The following is a 9,071-nucleotide window of genomic DNA, read 5'->3' on the forward strand; positions in this document are numbered from 1 at the left end:
TATTATTATTATTATTGTAGTTTTTGGCCAGGGCTGGATTTGAACCTGCCAACCCACCACCTCTGGCATATGGGGCCAGCATCCTACTCCTTTGAGCCACAGGCACTGCCCAAAGCTTGGGGCATTAAAAAGCATTCTCAAGAAAGTGAAAAGACAACCAATGAAATGAGAGAAAATATTTCATGTTATATATCTGGTAACACTTTAATAACCAGAATATGTAATGAACTCTCACTACTTAACTGTGAAAACAAAACAGTTCAAATAAAAGATAAGCAAAGAACCTGAATAAATATTTCTTCATAGAAGATATATAAACACAGGAGGGAAATTCTCAATATAATTAGGCACTAGAGAAATGCAAATAGAAATCATTGAGGTAGTACTTCAGACCCACTGCCTTAGCCATGATCAAAGGGAAATACAATAATAAGTATTGGTGAGTATGAAAAAAAAAAAACATTGGAATCCTCAGACGTTGCTTTGCGAAGATCAAGCATTAGAGCTGCTGTGGAAAGTGGTTTGGGGGATTCTCAAGTTAAACATAGAATTACCCATATGATCCAGCAATTTCACTTTTAGGTATATGCCCCAAGAGTAGAAAACAAATACATACATGCATGTTCGGAGCAACACTATTCACAACTATTCACATTTGGGGAAATAACCAAATATCCATCAATGGATAGGATATAATTCAACCATACATAAGAACAAAGTAAATGCTACAATGTGGATAAGGCTCCAAAATACTATGCTAAGTGAAAAAGTCAGACACAAAGATAGATGTCTCTTTCTCTCTCTCTCATACACACCCCAGGCATATATGACCTATGATATGATTCAAACTTTGTGGAATATTCAAAATAGATTAAATCCATTGGGATGGAAAGCAGATTGGTGGTTCCAGATGGTGGGGGCAAGGAAGAATGGGGAATAATTGCTTAATGGCATAGCAATTCCATTTGGTGGGATGAGAATATTTTGTAATTAGAGGTAGCAGTTTCAAAATATTATACATGTACTAAACACTGGTGAATTTCTAAGTTTGAGTAGTTAATTTTGTGTTATGCAAATTTCACCTCAATTGCAAAATATTTAGAAGTATTTAACTCAAATATCCTTTCCCTTCCATTCTTTTTACCGCATTCTTTGTAGGTAACCAATTTTTGTGTGCAAATCTAATCAAATATGTTCATCTATTCTTCTTTCCTGTTATTTTTTACCAGCAAATTAGACAATTTAGTCATTTTTAGTAGTATCTTTTTTTTTTCTACGACACTAAGTGAAATTACAGGGTATATTCTAAGACATCTAATTTATGGATTCATGGTAAATACATATGTAGATTTAAAAAATATTTCCAAGATATCCCCCACAGGGTTATTCCATTCCACAGTCCCAGGAGAAATTATAAAATATTCTCACAGTTTGGAAAAATGGGTGCATTGTCATATTTTTTGAGTTTTGTCAATCCGACAGGTGAGACATTGTGAGAAAGTATAGTTTTAATTTGTATTTCCTTTATGGGTGAATTTCAGTACATATATATGAGAAATATTTTATTTTTTATCTTAAAAATTAATCTCAGGTTTTTGTTTATGTTACTTGAAATCTTAAGTTGTCCCTTAATATTTTTAGATATTCTATTTTATACATTATAGTTGTTGAAACTTTTATTCTATAGTACATGTCATAAATATTTTAACATAGTAATTTGCTATGTTTTTGTTTGTTTGGGGTTTTGTTTGTTTGTTTGTTTGTTTTGAGACAGACTCACTCTCTCGGCCTGGGTAGAGTGCCAGGGTGTCATAGATCACAGCAATCTCAAACTCTTGGGCACAAGTAATCCTCTTGCCTCAGCCTCCCGAGGCACTCCATGTGCCCACCACTATGCCTGGTTAGTTTTTCTATTTTTTTTTTTCATTTTCTCTGTACATGTACATGTGTTTATTTGGTTTCCACTTTATGCCTTCCCAAAATTAAAGTCTTAAAATTTAATAAGAATAACAATGTTTAAGATAAGGACTAGAAACAAAAACTTCATAAAGATGGAACAAAGATAAATATAATCAGAAAAGAAATCAGAAGATTGTGCAAAGAAATAATAAGCAATAATAATAATGCAAAAAAGTAACATTCACATTGTCAAATAAAAGTATGTCTATGATAGAATGCTAGTTTATCTATTTTTAATAGGAACAATGTTTCACTCTTATTCAGGCGGGTCTCGAACTCCTGAGCTCAAACAATCCATCTGCCTTAGTCTCCCAAAGTGCTAGGATTACAAATGTGAGCCACCAGGCCTGGCTCAATCATTTGTCTCTGATATTGCTGGGTTTTTCCCAGTGGAAATGTTTTAAAATTATATATACATGATATTAATCATTTTTCTTATTTCCTCTAACTTTAGAGGTGTTAGAAATATTCTTCTCTATGCAAAGTTTAAAGGAATTCTGTCGTCCTTTCTTCCATTATGTTTATGATGATAATTTTTACATTTAGATCTTAACCATTAAAGCTTACTGGTATATATTGAAAATGGATGTAATTTTATTCCTTTTAAGTGGCTACTCACTGGTCCCATAATCATTTATTTAGTGAAATTATTTGATCTCAGTAACTCAGAACACTACTTTTATTATATACTAAAGTGCTATATCTCTTGCTTGTACTTTTGGAATTTTTATTTATTTGATTGTCTATTCATCCACCCATATTCTAATATTTTGATGTTGGCGGTCTGATTTTATTACCTGGCTAAGTTAGTAAACTCAGTTTAAGTTTATTTTTAGACATTTTATCTTTGTAGCCATGGTAAATAAGCTCTTATCTTTCATTATATTTTTAACTCTTTATTGTTTTTACACGTGATAGGCCTTGAGTTTTGCATGCTGACTTTATATCATATTATATTAGTAAATTATTTTTTGTTTGCAATTAGCATATGTGACAACTCAAAGAAATTAGTGAGAGAGATCATATCATCCATAAATGGAGATAATGTTACCTTTTTTGATAATTCTTAAGGCTACAATTATTATCCTTTTCTGAATTTCATAGGTTAATTCTTCCAATACAGCGTTAAACAGATCCGGAGATGGTAGGCTTTCTTGACTTGTTAATACATGAGTAGAGATGACATTAGCATTTCCCCATTATGATGCTAACTTTAGGCATACGTATATTTCAGGTACTTATGACAAAGATTCCACCTCCTGTCCCTTTCCATGCTCCTGACATCTATCAGCAGGAAAATATTTTCCCTAAATAATTTTGTTTTATGTGACTATTAATAATTTTATCTCCTGAAGATCAAAGACAATAATGATCATCTTCGCAATTCCTTTCTTTACCACAGGGAACATTGTTTTCATGTTATAAGCTAAATGAAATAGATTCATTTCTCATCAATTATATAATTCAAAAACAACAACAATGAAAAGAGAAAAAGGTTAATGCATAGGAAATAGAACATTTTCAAGGAGATAAATAAGGGCTCAGGTAAGATGATTTAAAAGTAGAATAATACCTTTATATGCTTGAAAATATAGCCTAGAAACTTCCATAACATTTCATATTGTACTTTGAGAAATGTATGATTTTTTTTTTTTTTTGAGACAGTCTCACTTTGTTGTCCTCATTAGAGAGTACTATGGTATCACAGATCACAGCAACCTCAAACTCTTTGGGCTTAAGTGATATCTTGCCTCAGCCTCCCAAGTAGCTGGGACTACAGGCACCCACCACAACGCCCTGCTATTTTCTTGTTGTGGTTGTCATTGTTGTTTAGCTGGCTTGGGCCAGCTCAAACCCACCAGCCTCGGTGCATGAGACTGGCACCATAACCACTGTGCTACAGGCACAGAGCCAAGAAATTTATAATTTCCTAACAAAACAAAAAATTGCATGGTTTCCTATACACCTGAATTTATGAGTAAAAGAAATGATCATTCAACACTAAGATTAGATCACTGAAGTCATGAATTGATCATAATTTAGTTGATTCCACATCTTTGTGAGTGGTGCTACGGTAAACATTTGAGTGCAGATGTCTTTTGGATAAAAATGACTTGTTTTCCTTTGGGTAGATACCCAGTATACCCAGTAGTGGTGCATTTCTGGGTCCAGTGGTAAGTCTAGGTTTACTTCTCTGAGGAATCTCCATATTGTTTTCCGTAGAGGTTATACTTGCTGCTGTCCTATACCAATGCAGTGATGTAGCTGCATTGGGAATAACTACAGAAGGAGGTGTTGTTACAGGGTTTGTAGTTTTGCATTATCTTCAATTTTCAGCATTTCTATACAATATTGTCTCAGAATTTAGAAAACTTTAAGTAGACTTAAAATGAGAGGCTGAATTTTTATTTACTGATAACTATGGTTTAATCATATAGGCCATTGGTATTTAGGTTTTTAACAGCAGAATGAAAAAAATGCCATCCTAGAATGGGAATCATTGGTGGCATAGCAAATCTGCACAAATATATAGTTAAATGATGTATAGGGAGTGAGAAGAAACAGAACAAAAATTAGGATGGCATCCTTACTAGTGTAGGGGAAATAAAGTCATTTTAGAATATTATTTTATGGATCATGAATTTACACATGATACTTGTCCTTTATATTAAGTCCTGCATCTACCTCTACCATAGTGTGGGAAAATGCGTACATGGAAAGACATACACAAAAATGAAACAGCAAGAGCAATTTTGAGAAATAGAAAGGAAAATTGTTTGTGTATTTAGGGGCAAGACAGTTGAAAGGTCAGTTATGTATCAGCAAATTCATCTCAAGACTAGAAAGGTTAGTAGTCTGGAAAAATTCCCTGTTTAAATAAATAGCCATATTCTTCGGAACAGCAGCCCGTCAAAGTGAAGTACAATTTACATTCACACACCACAGAAGCAGCCTTGAGAAGACAGGATGTTCTTTGACACTTGCAAGTAAAAAATGAACCAGAGGAATCCAAACTGGTTATAGGTTTCATTTTCTTTTAAAAACACAAGAGAGATTTATATACATCTATTTCTTATTCTGAAACATACTTTTAAAGATCCTGGGAAAATAAATGTCCATATAATAAATTGGCCAGCAATTTAGTGATAGTAGAACTCTATGGACATACGGCTCATAGAATTATTATTCATCTTATTTGAAACTTCAAGGAAAGCCAAATAGCCTTTCTACTCTAATTTCATCTGAATAAGTATTAAAATAATAAGTCTATTTAATTCATATAGTTATAATCATAAAGCCACTTAATTCATCAAAGCATTTTGGATAAATACATATCACAATCAAATATGTTTTCAAACTTGATTTTGTTTATACTATACATTAAATAACTATTCATTTTTAAACATTAAAATATATTAATAATAAAATATAATGACATGTAAACTCAATATTCTTAAAATGTTAGTAGCTTATTTTTCTACAGTGAACTAAGAAAAATCAAATATAAGAAAATGAATCCAACTTTAATTTCTCGAATAAGTTGACAATAAAATAATTCCTTTGCTAAATAAAACCTACATATTTTAAAAAAATCAGATAGCTTTATATGTAAAACTTGTAATATCTATTTTCTTTGAGAGAAAAGTTGTTATTAGGAGATATTTGGAGGTATTTTCTTTACTAAAAATTAGTATTAAAGTATGTAATTTTTGGCTCTGCACCTGTGGCTCAAGCAGCTAAGGCGTCAGCCACATACACCTAAGGTGGCTGGGTTCGAATCCCCAGCCCGGGCCCGCCAAACAACAATGATGGCTGCAACTAAAAAAAAATAGCCAGGTGTTGTGGGGCGCCTGTGGTCCCAGCTACTTGGGAGGCTGAGGCAGGAGACTCGCTTGAGCCCAGGAGTTGGAGGTTGCTATGAGCTGTAATGCCATGGCACTCTACCCAGGGGATAGCTTGAGGCTCCGTCTCAAAAAAAAAAAAAAAAAAAAGTATGTCATTTTTATTAAGTAACCTTGAGTTTGTTTCTTAACAGAGTCACAATTTTTTCCTATATTTCCCACATTTATAAATAACATTGTATGACAAATATTGGCTTATTTTCTAATTGAGTGGCTTTCTTAAATTATTCATAAAAGGAATGTATTTTAAACCAAAGTATACTTACTTTTCAGTGTCCTTTTGAGTTAATAATAAAAAATCATCATAATATACTACTAAATATAATGCAGTTATCTGCAATCACCACTGTTTCCTTCTCTAAACATGTGACGCCTGTTTTGAAACTTCAATGATCCCGATTTTTAAAAATTTTATGTATTTTAATTTTTTTTAAATTTCAGATTAACAACTACATGCTCACGAGAGACAAAACTCAGAAGTTTTTTGTTTAAAGGATAGGTGAGGAAGGGTTTGGGTAAATTTTCACCCAATGAGTACATTGCACGGGTATATCGCACACTGTCTGGTGGAAGGGTCCAAGTACAACCCGGACTTTAACCTTAGGAAAGCAAACTATGTAACCGAATCAGTGTTCATGGTTGATGGACCAGGCACTCTACTCAGGAAATGAGTGTTGGTGTTGATAGTGATTCCACCTTAGAATCAACAAAAGTGAATCCAGGTAGGTGGAAGCCACGTGTGCTACAGCTTTCGTGTCAAATATCAGTATGAATATATTTTCTCAAATAATCCTTTGAGCTCAAGATACTTTTGCTCTGAATCATGAATGATTCCTTTTTTCTTCACTCCTATTACTTCTGTAAATCAATTAGAGAATTTCTTTTAGGGAGATATTTATGTTGCTACTTTAAATGAGGAAATTTGCCTAAAAAATCCTAACATCATATGAGATATAAATTCTTCAGCTTTTAGGAGCACTACAGAGTGCTTTACTTTTTCTTAGTAAGCAAAGGATTTTAAAATAGTTGAAATTGAGTAATTATTAAATTGGCAATTGCTTGTTATTGAAAGTGATTGAGATTTGCTATTAGATCTCATATATTTTGCATTTGTGGTAAAAACTGGTGTCTTTTCCCCCAAAGGATTTTAATTGTTCCAACAATGGCACATTTTAGATTGTATAGAAATGTATTCATTTTTTAATTCACTTTGGTTATGGATTGTAGTTGAGATGATTGACAAAGTACCCTTTGATTTTTCTAAGTAGTTTGTTAAGTCATATTCTACATTGATAATTTACTCCAGCTAAAGAAAGGGAAAGTATGAGTGTCAATGTTTAATGATATTATAAATAACTCACTACAGTTCATGAATATAAAGGAATGTAAAAGATAATGTCACGGACAACACAACTTACTGTATGATAAAACCTAAAACTGAACATTTCCATCCTTTTGTACTTAATTGAATTCTTATCCACAATCATATGTGAAGTGAGAGTAAACACTTGTACTCTTTTGGACACACACAGTTCATTAGGAAAAGCACTGACCTGGAAAAAGACAGCAAATAGTCACAAAAGCAAACTAGACAGTACCTTTTCTGTATTTCCAGAGTGGGATTAAGGGCCATTGCAGGCACCTGATTGTATCCAAACACACAGCTTTAACTAAAAGCTCAGAGAATGTGTAACATTAAATGTGTAAGAGTTACCCAACAGATATAGTCATGTAAAAAGACACTTAACAAGACAGTAGCATCAGAAAAATTGCATTCACTAAATATAACAAACTTCTTGGGACCTTTTTTTGAAAAGGCAATGTAAATCACCCAGAATTCTAGCCTTCAAACAAAAATATTCTTATTTTTATTTCTGATTATATCTTTCCTTGTCTATATTCTTACAATATCAATCACTGAAAATATTTTAGTATGCATTCTACCTATTTATTTATCAAGACATCAGAGCCATATCCCTACCTTTACAGTTTCTATATTTAGTTTTTCTGTCCAGAAAGTGTTTTTAATTTTAATCATGATGATTCAGCATTTATCTAGAAATTGCATTCTGATTTTTATTTTTATAGATATAGATTTAGTTCAATAAATCTAGTAATTTTCTTTTAAAATGTAAATAATATTTAATGTATAATAACTGTGAATATGATTAGTGAAGCAAATCTAAATATCAAGTAATTGTTAAATGCCATTCCTCATATGTAATTATATTATGCTAACATTGGAGTTAGATTAGATTTTAAAAGTAAATTAACCTTCTCTGTCTCTAAATTGAAAGGCACTATTTGATAAGCCATGGGTTCTTGGCTTATTATACCCAAAGGTGATGCTTAAGAAGCCAAAAATAAGTTTTATAATATAAGAAAATCTGGGTTTAAATTTTCAGCTGTCTACTCCCTAATATGGTGCCCACGGGAAATGATGGAGATTTGTCCCCTCTCTATACTTCTGAGTTATGAGGATCAGTTGAAAGGATTATGTAAAGGGCTTTGCAAAATAATGGGAACTAAATAAAAGTTAGTTATTCATAATTGACACATAAACATTTTGTTTAAAATAATATATGAGTATTAGCTGTCATTATAATAATTCTCTTTAGGAGGTTACCTTCATCTCCTTTTTAAAAATTACTTATATATGCTTTGAGAAACTTCTGCTTTAATTGTAAGAGAACATTTCTAGATTATGTCCTCTCTGATAGCTCTGATGTTCTTCCTTTTCTGAAAACTCTGGTCTCTACTCAGGCCTGTGAAGTCCCAGGTGGATGCTCTCTTTCAACCAAAGAACTTGTCCACTGTAACTCTGGCATGCCTTTTAAGTCAGCAGTAAAATATCTTTCTATTTTCAAGCTTTTTCTTGGAGTGATTTATAGTGAATTGTTTTTCCCTGTTTGCTTTGGGTTTCATTATCTGATGTCAATATTCCTGGAGTAGGGTAAGTATTTACCATATTCCTCATTGCTTCATTCCTCACTCTTCATTTTTACGTTCTAGACCTGAAGCTGTTTCAAAACTTTAGACAAGATTGTTCAAACTGTTTCAAGAACTGGAAGTTCTTTCAGACTCAATTCTTGAATGTTTTATCCTTTGGCTCACTTTTTCTCCTCCACCATTATGATGATCACTTCTTTCCTTTAACCATTCATCTTATGACTATCTTTGCCATTACCTCACCTTGGGAGTTAATTAATT

This window comes from Otolemur garnettii, unplaced genomic scaffold (genome assembly GCF_000181295.1).
Source record: "Otolemur garnettii isolate 467f Iridium unplaced genomic scaffold, OtoGar3 scaffold00240, whole genome shotgun sequence".
Taxonomy (NCBI): Eukaryota; Metazoa; Chordata; class Mammalia; order Primates; family Galagidae; genus Otolemur; species Otolemur garnettii.